The sequence below is a fragment of the Equus asinus genome, chromosome 2, assembly GCF_041296235.1.
Source record: "Equus asinus isolate D_3611 breed Donkey chromosome 2, EquAss-T2T_v2, whole genome shotgun sequence".
Lineage (NCBI taxonomy): Eukaryota > Metazoa > Chordata > Mammalia > Perissodactyla > Equidae > Equus > Equus asinus.
Genome location: NC_091791.1, coordinates 190,186,188 through 190,208,200, shown reverse-complemented (window position 1 = coordinate 190,208,200; position 22,013 = coordinate 190,186,188). Strand labels below are relative to the sequence as shown.

At 39.6% G+C, this 22,013-nt stretch overlaps 1 long non-coding RNA gene across 2 annotated transcripts in view; it reads right to left on the bottom strand.

Annotated features, from left to right (window-relative positions):
* Nucleotides 1-225: 225 nt before the first annotated feature.
* The window catches only part of LOC139044559 (uncharacterized), a 44,632-nt gene continuing 22,844 nt past the window's right edge, over nucleotides 226-22,013 (bottom strand). Inside the window, exons 1-3 of one of the 2 annotated variants that reach the window (XR_011501582.1) lie at nucleotides 12,665-12,886; nucleotides 8,915-9,066; nucleotides 268-2,003 (exon numbers count right to left, since the gene is read on the bottom strand). This is a non-coding gene — a long non-coding RNA (uncharacterized lncRNA). Of the gene's footprint in view, nucleotides 2,004-2,259; nucleotides 2,377-8,914; nucleotides 9,067-12,664; nucleotides 12,887-22,013 lie in introns of those variants that run through there. The other variant, XR_011501583.1, reaches the window with a different exon arrangement.

The window sequence follows — 22,013 nt, the reverse complement described above, 5'->3', positions numbered from 1 at the left end:
AATAACAATATATCAAATCAAAATAAAAAGATGAAAGTGAAAATGAATTATTTGGAGGTAAAATTCAAGAATCTTTCAAAACTAGACATCTATCAACCTAATTTAATATGTTAGTAGCTTAAAAGATAAAAATATATAAAGATATCCTTAGATACTACAAAAGAATTCGAAATCATCAGTATGCATTCTTGATTTTTAAAAAAACAATCAAGTGACAAACTAAGAATAGGAGAAAATATCTTTAATCTATTAAAATAGTATCAGGAATCAACAGGAAATCCATTATAAAGAGAGAATAAAGTAATGCCAAGTCATCAAATATTATTCACATTATTCTTCTGATAAATACAGTAAGAAGATTAGAGAATTTAGTCATCTAAATAATGGAAAATTAATACAGATGATAATAATAACTGTTATTATCATAATAATAAATAGAAAATATAGGTGCACCAACTAGCATAGTAGCCAAACTTCAGAGAGAACTCAGCAAGATGCAAGACAGATTATACCATGTGCTTGCTCTATCCCACAGGGTTATAATATTATCAGAAATAACTGGCTTTTTAAAATGGTAATGTAAAAGTATTTTGCTCACAATAGAAATAAAATAAAAAGAAAATAAAACAAACTCAACAGTAATCAATAAGACTTTTGTGAAGAAATAATCTTTACTTAAAAAACTTAAAAACTTTTCAGAAACACAAATGAAACAGGTAAATTTTTAGAAGGTTTGACAAACTTCCCGTGGAAGCTTTTCCAGGCATAGATGATCAGAGACAACAGAGGGAATGCAGTTAACGGATGGATGTTACCAGACCTCAGTGCTTTGTCGGAAAGCTCAGGATCAATCCTGGCAGAAGAGAGTTATCATTCCTTTTTTTGTTTTTCCTGAGCATAATAATTTGAAATCCTCATCAAAACCATTTAAAATACATATGAATAAGTTCTTCTTTAAAATTCAGAAATCATTTATTTTTATTTTTTCATCTTGAACTCACATTTCCATTTCACTTTCACACCTAAATTACATGCTGATACAATATCGTTCTATGCTTAAAGCTCTTATATTGAACACCCCATCTTAATTCTATCACTGAATGTGTATAGACACTACAATTTTATATTTTGTTGTATAGGACTTTATTAAATTGTTTTTCTTCTGGATTGAGTCGCATTATAATTGTTATTAGTACACAATTTGTCTCAGCATAAACATATTACAAATTTAATAAGTAATTTTAACACAAAATTCACTTTCTAGAATGCATATCTTAATGAAATTAATAAAGCTATTTTTTGATTACTGAACTTATCCATGGGTAAATATGAATTATTGCTAGACTATGACAGTTTCCAATCCATCCTACTGATATTTTTCATTTTATTACTTGAAGTAGAATGGAAATGCGTTTATATGATTAAATTCATAGGAATGAAAGGGATTTTACTTGAACAATGTCACACAATTCTTTGAACTCCTTCAGAATTACATGCTGAAGTAACATAATAGTCTATGATCAAAAATTATTAATTATAAATCCGTTGGCAAGTTGATTAGGTTATGCTTCAGATTTGTGGAAAGCAAAGAACATGAAATAACCTGAATTACAAATCCCATTTTACCCAGTTATAAACATCATCCATTGTCTTGATTTTGGGGAGGTGTGATGCTTAGTTTTATGTATGAATTTGACTGAGGTAAGGAATGACCAGATAGCTGGTAAAACATTATTTCTGGGTGTGTCTGTGAGGGTGTTTCTGGAAGAGATTAGCATTTGAATCAGTAGACTGAGTAAAGAAGATGGCGCTCCCCAATGCAGGTGGGCTTCATCCAATCCACTGAGCGCTGGAACGGAACCAATGGCAGAGGAAAGGTGACTGTGCTCTCTGCTTGAGCTGGAACGTCCATCTTTGCCCTCTGCCATAGAGTGCTCCTGGTTCTCAGGCCTTCGGGTTTGGGTTTGGACTGGAATACACCATCAGCTCTCCTGGGCCTGCACCTTGCAGACAATAGATCATAAGACTTCTCAGCCTCATTAATCACAATCATAAAAAATCTCTTTCTATGTCTCCATATATATCCTATAGTTGTTTCTCTGGAGAACCCTCACTGCAAAGCAATACTCAAAAACATTTTATCGTTACTGTCAAATGACAATTTATTGTACCTGTTGTTCTTTCTCTTAGATGCGTCTTACTTAGCACACTAAGAAAGGGCTGGTATTGGGTAACTTCTGTGGGCCCCGCTGAACTTACTCTCCTTCTTTTCCCGCTCTCTCCTCTGGTGTGCTGACTTGTATCGTGTAGTCAATGGGCTTCCATGCCTTCTCTCTTCTCTCTGGCTTCAGCTAATAGGAAGCCCTAGCAAAAGATCTGAAGGAGAGAAGTGAGTGAAGTCAGCGTATTCATTCTTCTGGGTCCTTCCACTTCAAGGCTGCCTCCGACTGATTGCGTCCCTAACCAAAGGTCAGTGCTCATTTACAGGCAGCCTTGTCTGTCAGATTCACTCTCTTTCCAGGTTTCAATATGTTCTCCCTTCCCTTGTCCCCTTGGCTAAGTGGCGGTGACAGCTTCACTGCTCTTGGCCCTAGTTACCCTTTTACTTCTTGTGGTTCCTCTATAACCACTACTCTCCTTTAATTAGTCCCTTTGTAAATAAACCATGCTCAAAAATTCTAACTGTAGCATGTCGTCTGTTGAATCTTGACTGATACAGAGCTGCAGTAATGAAGATACTGTAATCCTGTTACAATCTTATAAATTTAATATTCTTAAATGTTCTTATCTTGAACTTTAAAGATATTTTTGCCAGATATTTTGGAGCCGCAGATTAGGCTCATTCAATTTGTAAAGAATGCCCACAAAACAACCCAATTAGCAGAGCCAATTCTCATTTTCAAGCCAAACATCCAATTCTTTCTCTTTGTCACGTAAAGTCCGATTTCATCTATCAATTTGCATTAATGGGTTATACGTTTCGAGGAATATTATTAAAAATTTTGAGAAACACATCGTGGTGCACATCTTGAAAGGTAGGTTAGTAAATGCTGTGCACTCAAGACTAAAATATTGTATATCTGATATAATGAGTTTTTTCATTTTATTGTAAGTTACAAAAATTAGATAATATATCAATATGCTATTTCTCATTATGTAATTGTAATAAGACTATGTAATGTGTGTCACTAAAATCTGTCATTTATAAAGCAAGGTACCTGATAAAATACATAATATTCCTTTGATAAACTTTTAAGAGTGCATATACTTTTGTCTTTCAGCATTATTAAATAAGAATCAAAAATAAAAATGAAAAATAAATTTATTTAGTTTGTTATACAACATGATTCTGTTTTCTCATATATTCAGTGAAAGAAATGATTATCTATTGCTAAAACTAGTAGGTCTGATAGCCAGAATACAATTTGCAAGTTAGAGATAAAAGAAATGAAATCTTTTATAAGTGAAAATAAAATGAGTTGACTGCTTTTGGAGATATATCTTTTGACATGATTTAATAAAATAGGTTTTAACTTCCTTATTAAATAAGGTACAACAACAAATCAAAAAGAACATCTCCCTCTTTCTCTCTCTCACATACACACACAAATACACACACAAGTTTTACATCGAGTTCTTTTTCCTTTAGAAATTCTCTGTAGGCCATAAGGTGTCCACTCGGCCTCCAATGAGCTGAAGACTAAAGGTCAGCCGTGTGCAAAGTCTAACGTGGTGCCGCATTAAAAGCTCTGGACACTAAAGCTCAGATGAGCTTCCCTGGTTGGCAGTATTCTGCCCGTATGGTCACCTGTTGATGCCAGGAGGGTAATACAATCCATTCTAAAGAAAATGAAAGCTTCACATTAGGAACCCTCCCTGACTCGGCCCTATGGATCTCTTTCCTGGGCTGAATTTATTCTGTATTCTTTCCCTGTGATGAACCATACTGTGAGTATAACAGCTTTCAATAAGTTCGTAGATCCTTCTAGTGATTTGTCAAACCTGAGGGTGGTCTTCGGAAACCTCACACTTGCAATCGGTGTTAGAAATAAGGATAGTCTTGAGGACTATGCTTCCTAACTTCACAGAAAGTCTTTCTTATATCTTCCCTTATGGGTATTAATGACATTGGACAAGAGGATGTTGATTGCATGTAAAATCATGCCTACCGTGGATCCTTAACAGGAAGTGAAGAGAGTATTAATGAGCTTTCTGGCTACTGAGAAATCATAGGCCACAAGGAGATTTTCTCAGAGCTTTTACTCCCAAAGGTAGCAGTTAGTGGAGGAAAGAGGACACACTGTGTCAAACAGGGCACCACTGGCGACTGTTGCTTTAACCCGTGCTCCCGGTGGTTATGGGCTGGAGCATCCACTGGGAGGATGTCAAGCTGGAGAGACGTGTGGACTAGAAGAGCCTGGTGGTCTCCACCATCTCAAGGTGTGAAACTGTGAACATCTGGGGAAAAGGGTAAAGATGCTTAGGCTATAAAATATTGCTTTACAGAGGAAAACCTGATCCTCCAGTAAGCCTTGGGATTCTAGAAAATCATAGAAACGAGGTTGTAGCCTAGCATTTGGGTCTCCAGGAGAAGATGTGGAGTGCTGAGAGAGCCCTGCAGTGCTATTTTCCAATTGGATTTTATGTAAAATTAGAAATGCGTTCATCTGGAAAATAATTTCCTCCCAAGAATTGCAAAGTCCTTAACACCTTATAATTAAGCTGGAGTTTAAAATTTATATATACACTTACATGAATACACAAATGTTTGAAAATAATTCTAATAAGTTAGTAATAATATTTAAGTTGCAATGCGAATTGTAATTTACATTTGGCAGAGTGGCTTAAAAGTCTAGGTAAATGGATATAAGCTCAACCAAAAGAAGAAACAAAACGAAGTTCCCTTTAGATTCTTTCACTTGCGTGACACAATGTGCACACGTGGGGCAGTCTCTGGAGGCTGTGTTTAACTTTTTCTACAACGATGGGTTTTCAGTAAGAAACAGGTTACTTTGGACTTTACAGGGGAATCAAAATGCTGTATCAAAAATAAAAGATAGGACTCTACTGTTGTAAGAGAAGTTGAGGAAATCATGGGAGAAACATTTATTAGAATATCTGGGTTATAAATATGTAGTATTAACTCAGGCACTGCATATTGAATCAGTTCACCATTTAAAAATCCCGTGACGGTGAATTTCTGATCATTGTTTCTGTATAGTAAGGTACATTTGTGCCCACTGTTCCCCAAAACATTCAGTGTGGAGACGTACCGATAAAAGTCGTCTCAACTTACTGTTCAAGAATTCCCGGAGTCCCTAGGCTGAGGGGAGAAATTAGCCACTGAACATGGTACATACGCAAGGACATGCCAGGAGCAAAGGAACTGAAAATACATTGGTAGCGCACAGCAATAATTGATCCCTCATTGTAAGCTAAGCGCATCCCATGTGCTGCTTCACAGGAAAAAAAAAAAAAAGCTGTTGTCAGTAATGATATTTGGTCAAACTGGTGAATCATGTGAAATACCATAGAGTGGCACAATCTGATTCTGCCACTCTCCAGTGGCAGGAAGCAGGTGAGGAGCTTGTATTTGCATATTTAGGAGATTTCTGGGAAAATCATCTTTGCCTTTTGATAAAATTAAGAACTGTATAAATTCCTATGATGCTAGGGTTTGCAGCTATCTTTCTTTGGCTTCTAGAAGTTGGCTTATTTTCATTGCAAGGTCATAACCGGGCATAATACATGTTTCTGAATGGGCATAGTAGAGTTTTGTGATGTTCTCACACTTAGAGATATGCTGCCCTGAGTGACAGCAGAATGACAAAGGTGGCTAAAGAATAGCTCACCAGAAGCATTCAAGGCAACCAACTGGTGGAGAAATGTGACCGAGCATTTCCACTGGGTTCTTAAATCATTGCATTTTGGCAGTAGATTGGAGAGGGGCAGGGAGAGGAGAAAGGAAAAAAAAAGGAAAGAGATAATGCAAAGACCAGAAATAATGATGCTCTAGGCATTTCAAGTGAGTTAAATAACTCCCTTTTATCAAATTTCACCTGCATATGCAAGGGAGTGTTGGTTAACATAACAGTCGAGAGGTAACTCTTTATTATTGATGGCTGTTCAGGCTCTTTTGGAGGCAGCCAAAGCTGAGCACTTCTCCAGCGCAGCCTTATCTCTGTGAAGCAGCAGCCCTGAGAACATAGGTGCTCCATCTGTGTTAGAGTCTCTGATCTTAGCAGCTGAGGAACAGCAGGTGATAGACCCCTATCCTCAGGGGAGCTGGAGCAATCAGACAGCAAAGAAATAAATACTTGGCACAAGTAGCTCATTGCATCACCACTGTTTGCCTACCTAGAGGTCTTTGGAAATTATGCATTATCAATTTCAAATCATACACCTTAAGTTGCCTGATGTTTGAAGCTGTTGTAGTATTTGGCTGGAAGCCTGAATTTTAGTGGGTTATAGATTCCAAGTGTTTTATGAATATTGTGCCTTTGATACTTGTTTCATTTCATTATAATGGACAACGCTTGTGTTATCTAATGTATTGCATTTTGCACGATTTTCCCTGTGTGAGTAAGCATGATGTGTGGGTGAACATTTTTGTTAAAGTAGAAGAAAGGACTTTCAAAGAATTCTGTTTTTAAATTGCATATTATTATTTGTTCAGTTGTTATTGTTGCTTTAATGAGCTGTTTTGTTTTTGCTTTTTTGCCTATTTCTGCTTGATGGAAAAGAGGAACAGGTGTTTTTTCTTCACACTTAAGAAGACTGATTAAAGCATCCAAGCAGGAACAGGGAGAAAACACAGAATCCCTTGGGATTGATCAAGGGTCTGTGTAATTACCTTAGGGACTCATGTGACTGATGTTTATGTGGCATATATATATATATATTCGAGACTTTTTAAAGGGATGCAGACTGCTACTTGCGATATAAAAGTCATGAAAAATTGTTGAGTTAATGAGAGAGAGATAAATTGTAAACCATGAGATGGTGATGGTGAGTAAAGAATTTAGAAGGCTACTAAGAATGTGACATGTCAAGGATCTCCCCAAGCTGAGCACACATATCTCACTGGCTTCCCTCTATGTACTAGCTGTGTGAACTTGGACAACTTCCATGATCCTTATATAGCTCCCAGTTTCCTCAGGTGAAAAATATGCAAAAGGAGATTAAATAGGACTGTCGTGAGAAGTAAATGAGTTAACCCATATTAACAACCTAGGCTCACGCCTGGCACATGGTAAGTGCTTAGAAAATGCTACCTATTATCTCCACCCAAATTCCCTTCCCCAGAGTCACCAAATAAAAAACAAGTGATCTAAATTATAAATCCAGTCATTCTATTCTAGGGATTTAGTCACTGGAAAATGTCCATTTTGTTCAGTAAAGTTTGTGTGTTGTGCTGTTCAGAAAATTTGCATAGAATACATAGCACTCTATGTTCCTTCTGGTTTTCAACCACAGTCTTTCAGGTTTCAGGAAATACAGCATGGCATTGATGAGAGAAATAAAATCCGTGTTCAAATTGGGAAACATTTGGCAGATGAAGAGACTTTTGAAGTCTTTTGTAGTGTCAGCACGCATTACCTATTTTGGATTTAATTCAGACTTCAACAATTTAATGTTCTTAGAAGCGGTCTTCTTAATGTCCACATTCAGAGATGTTATTTCATAAACAAAACTCTCAGCCTTGTAGAGTATCAGAATACGCCACCCCAAACTATGCTACTTTGATGTAAGGATTATTTTGAGCTGAAGGAAATTGAAGAGAAGCAGAGGCAAGAAGACCTCTCTGCCTTCCCTCTATTTGCCTAAAAGCAAGACAGAAATTTGCAAATTTGTCCCCCTCTCGTCTCTACCAGGAAGGACAGAAGTTAATTACTGGAGACAATTTCAGACCTTTATGAACCTGGAGACAGCACCAGAGGAATCTCCATGGCAAACCTTGATAAAGGCAGCCCTCATCTACCATTAGTTTTCCTTTTCCGTATATTTGCCTTCCTACAATTTGCCACCCTAGAAACTTGAAGTCCTTTTCCTGTGTCTTCTCACTTCTCTAAGAATTTATTGTTCTTTTGTCAAGATGTTATTCAGCCCAAGTTCTAACCATCCCTTGGAGTTACTCCGTGTCTGGGTATTCTCGTGTGTGTGCACAACACACCTGCTAATAAACTGCTGTCTGCTTTTCTCCTGTTAATCTGTCTTTGGTCAGTTCAATTACAGCTGGAGAACCTGGGAAGATAGAAGGAAAAAGCCTTTTTTCCTCCTCTACAGCCTTTTGGGAAAAGTCATTATGTATTTTCAGTATATTATGTCCTAAAACTGGCTTTATGCACATTTCAAGAAGAGGTAACAGTTACAAAATTTTAAAGTGCTATAGGAAGGCTTCATTCACTCACCCACTGGTTGATACTTGAATTTAATATTTAGTGTTTTATTTTAGCTCGCAAAACTTTTATTTTTGTGAAACAGAAACTCTTTCTGTGCAGAAAATGTAGAGCCCACTCAACTATCTCAGCCTTTTGTACCTCAGAGTGACTGAGTTTACTCCACACGTTCCTTGAGTGTTTAGAGATGATAAAAAGGCAACATACCATTAAAAATGAGTGTCAGGGAGTGGGAAAGGGGCATAATTAGGACTAAAGTGATATAAAAAGGGAATCTGAAGTACTACATCTGTGCCTACTTGGTACTGCCCCAGAGTCTGCCCGTCTATACTCAGAGCCCAGCCAGGACTTACACGCCTGCTCACAGTTGTGGGAGGAAGTGTGCTTCAGGAAAGAGGAATGACTTGGTGTGAGGTATCCTACAGGTGGCGGTACTCCACGGTTCACAGAACAAGAATTAGTTTAGTAAATGGGTGGTGAACCACAACGCCCACTTTAGAATTTAGAACACTCACTTTTAGAATTCATTCTCCTCCAATCCTTCCATGTATATCGGGAACAGCACTTCTCCATGATTCTTGTGTGCTTTTCTGGCTTTTGTTTTTTTCTGTTGGAAATTCATGAAAGAAAGGATCCACAGCCACGGACTCTGCAGCAGGGCTAGAGGCTGCAATGGAAGTTCGGCATCACCCTCTTTGTTGTGGACTGAATGTTTGTGTCCCCCCCAAATTCATATGATGGAGCCCTAACCCCCAATGTGATGGTATTTGGATATGGGGCCTTTGGGAAATAATTAGGTTTAGATGAAGTCATGAGGGCGGGGCCCCATCATGGGGTTAGTATCCTAAGAAGACAAAAAGAGACCAGAGTGCCTGTATGCTTGCTCTCACTCTCTCTCTCTCTCCAGTATATCCAACCTCCATCATATGGGGACTTAGCAAGAAGGCAGATGTCTGCAAACCAGGAAGAGAGCCCTCACTGGGAAACAAACCTGCCAGCCCCTTGCCCGGGACTTCCTAGATTCCAGAACTGTGAGAAGCAACCATTTGTCATTTAAGCCACTCAGTCTATGGTATTTGGTTATTGCAGCCAAGCTGACGAAGACACCCCTCGACTACCCATTTGCATTCTCTTCAGTCTTAATAACACCTCTGGTGATCTGGGCGGCCTGACTTTGGATGACTCAGACCTTCACCCATGAGGATGCTGTAGCCTGGTCACGATGCCCCATGATGCCCCAAACCACTGAACCCCTAAATTTTACTTACTGGCAGCACTCATTCTTTGTAACGTAAGAGAGATTAATTTTTTTCTATGTTGATGTCCAGTTGTTCGGAAAATTTATTTAAAAAACCCAACTCACTGCATGTCCATGCATACATTTCTGGATTATATTCTGTTCTATTAATCTAAATATGTGTCCTTACGCCAGTAGTCTATTCCCTTCATCACTGCTGCCTATGACAAGTCTTAAAATGAAGCACTGTGCATTCTTCAACATTGCTCTTCATTTTTAAAGTCACTTGGACTATTCTGAGTTGTTTGCATTACATAGAAATTTTAGAATTAGCTGATTAATTTCTACAAAAGTTGTGCTGAGATTTTAACGCATTAAAATTAATATTTATTTGTTATATTTGCCCACTTAAATATAAAAAATACAGTTTCATTGTTTCCTGGATTATTATGTTTCAGATGAGAAATGCGCTAATATTCTTATTCTGATTCCTCGGTAAGTCATATGCCATTTTTCCCTAGCTGCCTTTTTTCCCTGGGTTAGGATTAGGGTTAGGGTTAGGGTCAGCTGGATCCTATAAAGGCTGGCTTTTAAGCTTTTTAGGCTGGGCTTAGAGGATTCTTTACCTAAGGATTACTGCAGCCCTCATACTAAGGCGCGAGCCCCTGATGTCTCCCCCGAATGTTCTGGCTATTAGGAAGCCAACGTTTCTCAGCCGTGCTTGAGCTCTGGGAATTGTCCCCCTTAAAGCTCCCAGCTTATTGAGTTTCTCCCATGCAAGAACAACTTCCTCAAGGGGACCCCTGTGCATGTCCCTGGACTCCTCCTCAGATCCCTTCCTTCTCTCCGGTGATGTACTGCACACGTCCTACTTTCTGGATACCTCGGCCCTCCCTTGCTCTGCTCACTGTGTCTGCAGCTCAGGGCGGTCAGGCGCTGGATTATCGCCCGCCCCACAGTTGGAAAATGCTATCAGGCAGACCACGGTGCTCCCCTTGCTTATCTCCTTTTCCCGTGGGCTACAATTCTGTGTTGCCTATTGTCCTATACCTCAAAGCATTTGACTCAGACATTTTCCAAGTTTTCCAGATGTTTAAGATGTTGGGAAAACTCTAGTCCCTGTTATGCATCATGGCCAGAGTGGGATGCTCATTCCAGATCTGCTCATTCTTGACAACATTTTGTTATTTACTGATTTTGTGATTTCACCTATTATTTTTGCTTAAACATTTTACGCACGATCATTTTACATTCCATTTGTGATCATTCCAATATCTGAAGCCCTCAGGAATCTAAATCAGATGTTCTTTATTTCTGCTGTCTCACTCACAGTGGCTGGATTTATTCAATCTCAATTTTCAGTTATTCTAGGATCACCTTTGCCTCCAGGAAGCATTAGAAATGATTTCTGCCTGGAGAACTGGGACCAAGCTCCCTCGAGTGATGCCCGGTTCCCAGGAGGGGCTCCTTCAGGCTCAGTCTCTTGAACACACTGTCGATCTCAACATTCAGCTCAGGGTACCTCTAACTCTCCCTCTGTGTCTTAAAGGCAGTTCACTGTACCTCAATTCTTTCTCAGCATTCAGGTCATTTTTTGCATGTTTATTAGGTTATTTATTCAAGGAGTGCTTAGAGAATTACTTTTTTCCCTGTAAGCACAGCAGTGCATTGAAATGTAGATTTTATGGAGAACCCAGCAGTTTTCCTCATGGGTTATTTATGTTAATTTTAAAGACCTTTATGTCTTGGGTGTTCTGGTTTTCCACAATACATCTATGTGTAATTTTATTTATTTTATTTCACTCTAGATTCAGTGTGCTTCTCAAACCTTAGGATTTATACTATTTATCAATTTTGATAAATTCATAATCTTCATCCTTTCCCCTCTTGCATCTATCCTACTTTAGTTTATGCCTTTTTTTGGTTTTTTTTGGTATCTTTTTTCTCTCTCAAACTTGCTTTGATCTCTATAAAATCGTCAGCCCCTTCTCTCTATCTGTTAATGGTCTCTTGGGAAGCATCTTACCTGCTTTTTAACCATTCTATCAGAGACTGAAATTTGTTCTCTCTATATCCATATTCACCTTTGTACTGATACAGTTTTTAGATGGGTAATTGTCCACCCACCTAAAGATGACATTTCCCAGCCTCCATTGCAACTGCTTATGGCCAGATCAATGGGATATAGGCAAAATTGTTGTGTTCAACTTCTGGATCACTTTCTTAAAAGGAAAGGATCAGGCCCTCCTATTCTTCTTTACCACTGGGTGCAGTGGGGTACAGATGTGATGGCAGGATGTGGTGCAGCCATGGTAGACACAGATGTAAAAGCTTGTTGAGGGTGTTACAAAAAGAAATCTGGCTTTCTGACAATATGGAAATGCCTTATCAGCCACATGAGCCCTGAATTGCTTGCATTTATGAAAGAGAAATAAACATCTATCTTATCTGAACAACTGTTTATTTAGAATTTTATTACAGCCTCCTATATCCTGTTCAGAGTGTATTCCTAACTTATAAACCCATATATTAGAAGCTTTTTCTTTGTTTAATATTTTTCATTTTTACAACTTCTTCTTGGCCTCTTTTCAAATATATCTGCTTTTTCATGCCATCTGATCTCTTATAGTTATTGATTTCTTCTTTCCTGTTTCATTCAATTTAATGCTACTTATTTTATAGTCTCTGTGTCAGTCAGAGTTTGATCTGAGAAGCAGAACCACCAGATTTGTGCATAATAAGGGATTTCTCCTAGGGATTTGCCCTTATGTATCTGTGAGAGCTGGTGAAACAGTCTTTGGGAGGCTACTGTTTCTGTGTCTGGTGCTGAGCCTGAAGTTATCAAGACAAACAGTGAGGAAGAAAAGATGGCATGAAATGGGGGCAGCAGGGACAAATGAGTCCCTGTGAGAATAAGCCGGCGTCCATCAGGACAGCCTGGAGCCCAGGTCGGCCTTGACTGCTTCCCAGTCTCCAACCGCAAAGCTGGGGTGACCTGCAGGAGGAGCTGATCTCAGCTAAAACTCACCTCATTCAGAAGTCAGAGGCTGAAAGGGGAGTCCTGGCAGCTGTGGCATTACTGTGGGCACAGCTACCGTCCCGCTTCAACAAGATGAGATAGCAGTTAGACGACAACAGTGCCTGTGCCCAGCACTGACCTTCTGAGAATGAAAAGAATAGAGCTCTGAATCTCTTCACCCTTCCAAACCCCACAGAAAGCATGTCTTGTGGCCCTCGCTAACACAAGACTGTGCCGGGATGGGAATTCTGGGAAACACGATTGGAGCTTAGCTAATTTGGCACAATGCAAATCTACCACAGTATCTGTGGGAGCCAACCTCCAAGATTTCCCCAACATTCTTTGCCTCCTGGTATCCACGCCCCTGTGTAATCCGTCCCACATTTAACAGGACTGACCTGTGTGACGAATAGGATATTGCAGAAGTAAGAGTGTGTCACTTATGGAGTTAGGTCATTATAGACACTATGGCCTCCTCCTTAGTCCCTTGGGCTGCTCTTTCTGGGGACAGCTGGCCACCACGTTGTGCAGACACACAGCAGCCCCGTAGAGGAGACCGCATAGAGAAGAGCTGAAGCTTCCTGGCCGCCGGAGCAGCAGTTGGCCAGCTGTGTGAGTTTGCCACCTTGGAAGCAGCTCCTGGAGCCCCAGTCAAGGTGCTGTGGTCTTACTGTGTCCTCCCAAAATTCATGTGCTAAAAGCCTAAAGCCCAAGGTGATGATATCAGCAGGTGGGGCATTTGGGAGGGGATTGGGTCATCACGGTGGAACCCTCATGAATGGGATTATTGCCTTATGAAGAGGCTCACAGAGACCCCTTGCCTCTTCCACCATGTGGGGATATGGGGAGAAGGCACAGTCTAGAAAGTGGGCCCTCACCAAATGCCAAATGTGCCGGCACTGTGGTCTCGGACTCGCTAGCCTCCAGAATGGTGAAAAATAAATTCTTAGTGTTTATAAGCCACCCAGTCTATGGTATTTTGTTGCAGCATCCCGAATGGACTAAGACACAAGCATCGGATAGTTTCAGCTAGTCAGCCCTCAAGTCTTGTAGCTGATAGCGCAAATGACAGAGAATCAGAGACAGCCAGCCCCTCCGTGCACTGAGCTCCTGACCAGAGAGACTGAGATGACACAATCAGTGTTGTTTAAGCTGCTACGCAACAGTTAACGAATACAGTCTTCAGCTCTTCTTGCTGCTTTGAATGGATTATTTCTTCTCATGGTTTGAAATGCTGTATTTTAGACTCGTTTTAGAGGGGCTTTGTCTGAAACGATATGAGGCAGTTTGGCTTCAGAGTGTTTACCGCCAGAGCATTTTGCATTTGTTTCTGCCAGGCGAATGATAGATTCACTGATCTAAGTATAGTTTCACATTGATACTTTTAGCCCAAGGAGTCCCAGAGCGTGTGGGTTATATAAATTTGAACCCCAAATTTACATGAGGTGAAAATACATTGTGTTAATTTGTATTTCTCTGAAAGCCTTACTTGATACAACGCCTTGTGTACAGGTGTCATATTTGGGAGGTGATCCCAAGGAAGCAGAATGAGGGAGTAAAGACAGTAAGGCAGGGAAGGTTGTAACACCAACAAGGGGCATGCGTCGAGCTAGTCCACCCTAGAGACGAACGGAGCCCAGCCTTCCTGCGAGTCTTCTGCGAAACACTGTAGGATGTTCCTTCGAGTCTTGCCTTTGAAGGGACAGAGTCAAGAGATGTCTTCCTGGCTCCCACCCTCCATTGACTGAGGATTGTCCAACAGGCATCATGGGCTTCAGAGAAAAGCTGGGGGTGGGAGAGGAATTTGAATTTGGAAGTCTGCTAAATGCTTGGGAACTGTGCACCACAGCTGGAGCTGAAATGGGAGATGGTTCCAGAGCATGTGAGACACAGCCTCAAAAGCATCTACTTTGCATGTGGTTCCAGATTCTAAGGGGGATATATTTTACTCTCCACCCAGAGACCAAGTCACAATAAAAACATTTTTGGATTATCTTACTGAGCGAGTGGGAAGGTTGTTTTTCAATTCCATCATTTCATTGAAGATTTAGCACTTTGTGGATCCCAATTTTACATGGAAGACTCAGTAACAACTCCCTCCCACCATCCCTGCTTCATCTTCTCTTCTGATGCGGACCCTGGAAGCAAGCTGCTAAATTAACTTCCCTTCTTCCCTGAGAGTAAAGCTGCAGCATCAGCTCATAAATTACCACTCTAATGTCATCAACCTGAACTACAGAGATTTTCTTTAATTTACTGAAAGTTCAGCTATATGTTTATGATATTTGTTTTTCAGTATTTTTAGCCAGTATTTTAGGCATTTTACAATAAGAAGGTATCCAGCATATCTAGTCAAACACATGAAAAATGGGAACACCTGGTTCCATTGTTTGATTGCAGTATGGAAATTGTCTGAGGAAAGAGACACTGGCCTGCCCGTCATTAAATCCTAGTCATTCTCCACTGATGAAGAAGGCGCTTTGGATACAAAGATCCTAACGGTATCCCTAAAACATAATTTTGGGAGTAATGAATCTGGGAGGGAGGAGTGGAGGGGGATAGGAGTGACATGCAGGACAAAGCTGTTTGTTTTAGCTGCAAAAGTAATTCCCAAATGTTTAACCTAAGATCGGAGCCATGCCTCATTTCAAAGTAGACGAAGTAGAGCGTTGCAGTGATCACCTAAATAATTCATGCCAAAATAAGACATAAGTATGTTTTGCATATATTATGTAGATACTTTAGGATACTATTTATTTTTAGGGTGTAATGGCACAGGGGTGAAATTGTCTCATCACCCTAAATTTCTACCGTTACGGTCAAAATGTATTGTTATATTTTTTATTCTTCTATCAGGATATAAGCTAAAGAAACTTTCACTCTTCTCCACTTCATTTCATACTTGCCCGAGCGTCTTAGCAGCTGCCCACCTTCCCCTTTTCCTTCTGTAGCTAAGGAAACTGGGGTCTCTTTACTATCTTTGAGATCTTGTTATTACGTGCCATCAAGTCGGCTCCAACTCCTGGTGACCCTATGAGTGAGTGATGTCCACAATGTCTTGTCCTCAACAGCCCTACTCAGCTCCTGTAGACTTGTGCCTCTGGCTTCCTCTATGGAATCAATCCATCTCATATTTCTCATCTCTTCCTACTACCTTCTACTTTTCCCAGCATAATTGTCTTTTCCAAAGAATCCTGCGTTCTCCACGATGGGCCCAAAGTAGGACAGCCTCAGTTTCGTCATTTTTGCCTCCAGCGATAATTCAGCCTTGATGGCTCTAGGACCCACTTGTTCATCTTTCTGGCATTCTCGGGCGTCTGGAGGACTCTCCTCCAACACCATGTTTCTAATGAATCACGTTTCTTCCTGTTCACCTCCTTCACTGTCCAGCTTTTGCACCATACATGGTAACTGGAAATAGGAGGGTGTGGATAATCTTGGCCTTGGTCTCTAATGACACTTCCTTACACTTGATGATCTTTCCTAATTCACTGCTGTCCTTCCAAGACTCAGTCTTCTCTTGTTTTCCGGGCAGCAGTCTCCATTTAAATTGATGACTGAACCAAGGCAAACAAAATCTTTAACAATTTCAGTGATCTCATCATCTACCTTAAAGTGGTGTGGTTCTTCTGTAGTCATGATTTTTGTCTTCTTGAGGTTCAAATGCAGTCCTGCGTGACTCTTTCTTCTTTCGCTTTTGTCAGCAGTTGTTTCCAGTCATTGCTGCTCTCTGCTAGTAAGATGGTGTCATCTGTGTGTCTTAGATTGTTGATATTTCTTCCACCAATATTTGCTCCTTCTTTGTCTGAGTCGAGCCCAGTTTTTCGTATGACACGTTCTGCATACAGATTAAACAAATTGGAAGATAAAATGCCCCCTATCTGACACCTTTGCCTATAGGAAACCATCCTGTCTCTCCATGTTCTGTCCTGACAGTGGCTTCTTGTCCACAATACAGGTTACACATCAGGTCAATCAAGTGCTGAGGCCCGCCCATTTCATTCAGAGCAGCCCACAGCTTTTCGTGATCCACGCAGTCAAAGCCTTTACCTTAGTGTGTAAGACACAGATTAACCTTCTTCTGAAGTTCTTTGGAGCTCCCCGGCAGCCAATGCCTAATCACAATTAGGTCTCACATGCCTCTCCCTTTTCAAAATCCAGATTGGACATCAGGCATTTCTTGCTCCATATAAGGTCAAAGCCTTTTATTGCACAGCCCCTTGAGCATCACTTTACTTACCCGGGGAAATTAGAGCCCCAGTCCTGTTGTTACTGCACTCCTTGGCATCTTCCTGCTTGGGGATTGGGATAGACATCCAGTGATTCCAGTCTGTAGGCCATTGCTTTGTTTTTCATATTTGTTGACATACTCTCGTTATTCTTTGAGAGGTTATCTTATCTAAATTATTAATCACAATTGAGGCTCTCCTTTGAAGAAATGCATCTCCTTGATCCTATAAATTGATGCAAATCCACTTACCAAGATTTTTGTAGTTCTTACTCATTGCTTCTAAAGTCCTGCTGCCTGTGGTTCCCAAGACTGGCCATGCATTATGCATCAGTGCAGAAAGGCTTTTAAAGAATGAAAATTCCCCACCCCTGACCAGAATTAGCATTTACAAGGATGTGGGTCAAGTGCTGATAACTGTAACAAAACTTTCCAGGTGATGCACGTAATTTCTGCTTAGTCCTGATCCTCAGTTTAGCAGTGCGAATCACTGAATTAGAACGGGTAACCTATTGTCCTCGAGAATTCAGACAAAATCAAGTAGCTGTTCTAAAATTAGAGATCTTCTACAGACTTAATGTATCCTGGTATAATGTATTCTTGAATGCACAGGGGAACTATGGCTTAGTGGAAAGGAAGCAAAATTACTACTGTCAGAAAAGGATTCAATCCCTAGAAAAAGTAGATTGTTTAGAACAAAGGCATTTTTAGACAGAATAGTTAATTTGCTGTTTATTTATCTCTACAGTGGTGAGACTTTAAGAAAATTACTTTAAATTAGAGAAAAACATAAGGCAAAAATACTTCCCCAGAGTAAAAGATTGGGATTAGTGTCCATCCATTTTGATATGATCAAGCTGGTTGCATACGTGAGCAAAACATGCGTTTTACTTTAGAATCAAAAGGTTCTATTTTTTTCTTTGTTATTATTTTGAGGAAGATTAGCCCTGAGCTAACATCTGCCGCCAATCCTCCTCTTTTTGCTGAGGAAGACTGGCCCTGAGCTAACATCATGCCCATCTTCCTCTACTTTACATGTGGGACACCTGCCACAGCATGCCTTGGTAAGCGGTCCATACGTCTGCACCAGGGATCCGAACTGGCAAACCCCAGGCCACCAAAGCAGAATGTGCAAACTGAACCACTGTGCCACCAGGCTGGCCCCTTTTTTCTTTGTTTTCAATTGAGGTATAATCAATATACATCAACTGTACATATTTAAAGTTAAAATTTGATGTCCTTTTTTAATTGACATCTGTTTGACATAAGACACTGTCAGTCTAAGGTGTACGACATATTGACTTGATACATTTCTATCACATTCTCTAGAGGAAGCTCCAGTAAGTGCAGATTTGACCACCAGAAACAAGGAAATCTCGCTCAAAAGTGTGCCTGAATAAGTCTGGAAGACGGGCAGTAGAGGAGAGGCTGAGAGCATTAGCACTATCAATACCTTAGTAGGTATTAATTTAATAACTGGACAGAAATTTAGGAGGTTGCATGTTGGATTAAGCTATGAGAAACCTCGGGAAAGAAAAGCAGGGAAACAAGGAAGGGCTGACAGAAATGGATTCTAGAAGATTTGGGTGAACATTATAGTATTTTTAAAGGATCCGTAAGATTTTTGGTACTGTCCTTTCCTAGTAAAGGATGAAGGGAAAAATTGGGTAATTCTTAGAAGTTCCTCATAGTTCAGATATCTGATCTATCTTATTTACAAATTTGCACAAACATGTTCAACAGCATGCGTACTTTACAAAGTATTGTAGCATTTCTTCACTTCCTGTTTGGCATCACAAGATTATTTTGAGCTAGGAATATTCAACACTGTGAGTATGGAGTTTATAGATACATAACCATCTGATATTATGTTTCAATCTTACATGGACACACTTTAGAGATAGAATGTTATTTTTCATTTAAACAATTTTTGAGTTGATCAGTTCACAGGGAATAAAATCTCTTCATCTGCTTAATTATTTGACAACCACTGCAATTGTTTCCTATTAAATTAAAAGGAGATTTTGTCATGTGATTCATCTGTTCTAACTAAACTTTTTATGTAGCAAATATTCAACATATTTCACAACATTAATTTCATTCATTGTCTTCTATTTTTCTTTATCTTTATATTCCACATAACCAATTCAACTATAATAATTTTTCCCCAGCTTATTTTTCCTCATTGAAATAAATAGTCATATAGAGATCCAAAAAACACAGAAAAATGTAAAGAAGAATGTTAAATGTATAAACATAAGACATAATGTTAAAGCCATTCATAAGATCAAAGTAAAGCTTTGAACAATTTTTCTTTGAACAATTTAGTATGTAAACTCTCTCCAGAGTGTTAAGTCTGGCTGAAAACATAGATGTCTTCCTTTACAGTAGTTTTATCGTAGGGACCTCTTGAATTTCCCTGCAATCAAGCACATGTCATTACAACTCTAAATATCAAGTATAATTTGATATATTTGAACCTCTATTGATCTGCAAAGGCGTGGCCATTCCTTAGTCCAGAAGTCTTTTGACTTTCACGGATGCATGGAGACAAATGAGAAGACGAGTGACTCCACGTTGCTTGGCAGGACCGAAGTCACATAATGCCACCTATGCAGAGCGTGTCTGAACCAGGCCTGGGCAGTCCTGGGGAAAGGGCTTTGGGGCGGGGCCGGCACTGGAATCACTGTCCCCTCCTCCACTGCCCATCTCCCTCCACTGCTGACAATCTCTGCACTGAAGTCTCTTGGAGCACCTTCAATGACTTTGAGAGCAAACACATTTGTAAGTTGCAAATTTGAATCTGACATTTAACTGGCATTTTCCTGAAAGGCACCACAGTGGGGCAATCTTCATTTTCTCTGACTGTCTTTAAACAATAATCTTGAACATCGAAAAAACAAGCTCTCTGTTTTGTTCTTAAATTATAACCTGAAAGTTTGGCCAACCTTCCCTAAGGATATTGATTTTCCTAGGAAAATAAAATGAAGGGGTCTTTCTGTTTAGCTATACACATACAATCTGTTATTTAATTTATGTTGAATTTAATGAAGAATTAGCCAATGTGTTATAATACAGTCTGCTGTTAATGGGGAGTGGTGATTCTGTTTAATGATTATTAAATAGCTTTATTGCCAAAATGCATCATTAATACACATTATTATATTGGCTTGGAATCTGAAACACAAGCTGCATCAATCACCTCTTTTCATCTTCCTCATAGTTTCCCTTTGCACCATTGCACACAGACGACACCTACAGAGAGCTGGTTGCCAAATCGCTACCTTCCTCCAAGCAGATGTCCATACAGCTTGGTGGGCACAGTTTCACTCGGGTTCCCCCACAAACCACATTCCAGAAATTAATCAGAGCATGAGAAAGCAGATTATGCGTGTTTTTCCTCCCTGGAAAATTTAAGTTCATAAAGAGAGCCGATACTAACCCTTTGCCCGGTCCTCTCATATGACGAGGGAAGGCTCATAACTCCACACAACTGAGAGCCACGTGAGTCTGCCCTGCAGCATACCTACTGCCAACTCGCAGGGAACGATTTCCAAACTAGAGTCAGAACAAAGTGGAACTGAAATGCTAATTTCTTTCTTTTTCCTGTTGCGTTATTGGTACTCTGTTAGAATTCTTGGTATTTTTTCCCTAGGACTGTCATGCTTATGTACAATGAAAGCAAATATGATTCAATCATAGCAGAACAAGCACAACCACAGAGGGTAACTAAAATGACACGTCAGGAGCGACACGTGATGTGACTTAGAAAAGAACATACTTGCTTTTAAACAGTCATTGCAAAACGTATTAGCAAAGGATGACAGCTCTCCAGTCCCTTCCATGACTCCCATTATGACCTTTATCCGAGCTCTCCAACACTCTAGTAGCACTTCCCAGTTCCTCTTAGAGAATTTCTTTATAATGGGGCAGAGGTTTGAATGCAGACCGTTCTTTATTTTTTCCTAAGATGTAAAAATGCAATGATAAAGTTATAATTCTTTTAAAGAAAATAATATATATAAAGTTGGGAAATGTTTCCTTTGAGAATCTGAACCTGAAGTCTTAGGTCAAAAAAAGCAGTCTAAAATTGATTGCTGGATGATGGTGAATTATAAGATATTTCTCAGGGTGTGTGTGTATGATCTATAAAATTGTTTATAACTTTGTGTTTTTTTTCATTTCCGTATTTCCTTAAAAATAACATAGTATTTTCCCAGAAGACTGTATAGTTTGCTAAATCTCATAAAGTTAGTGACTAGAAGAACTGGAAATGAAATGCGGAGAATCACATTTAGCTCCTCTTTATTGCCTGTAACAGTACCGCCCTCATTTTGATCACTTCAAGTCCTATATGTGCACTGTATCTCAGCTTTGGCAATCATCGTTGTGTTTGCTGAGGATTCATTATGTTCTTCTGAGTAATAAATACTATAATTTCACCTAAAATGTTATTTTGCTCTTATCCAATTCTTATTGTCTTCAGCGATATTTTAAAACCAAAATGGGAAGCTTAACCCTGGGTCACCTGATGCCCAAATGATAGTTTAAAAAATATTAGGCACGCTTGGCCATCAGCTATAGCTCAGTGATTATTATTGAGTTTCAGACTGCAGCACACCTTGTTATACACAAAGCCACTCATAACTTGTAAATGTGAACATTTTGTATCTTGACAGCTTGAATCATTGCCATTTTACACCACAGATACACATTTCTATCTAAAAAACTAAAATTTGTCTCCTTAATAATAGCAACTTACTACCACAAAGTAGTAGAGAAAAACTAAAATGTCCCTTAAGATTAATGATATAGATAAATAAGTTGGATCATATATATACATATACACATATATATTTGGGTTTCTAATTCAGTCTCTCAACCTGGTCACTCTACGTTGCTCTGTCATTTTCTACCTGGGTTTAGGTAACTGACAAATATATTGAGATGAATTGCCGTCCAGTGATCAGAGACCTCTTTTTGCCTATGTCTGCCTTGTTTCTGAGTGGTATCCATTGAGTGAGATCTTCCCTCAGCCCCAGGAAATAAACGCCATCCTGAAAGCACAGTTTTCACAATTGAGGGCCCCAGCACCTGCTACAAAGTCTCTCTTGGTCTAACACATGCACT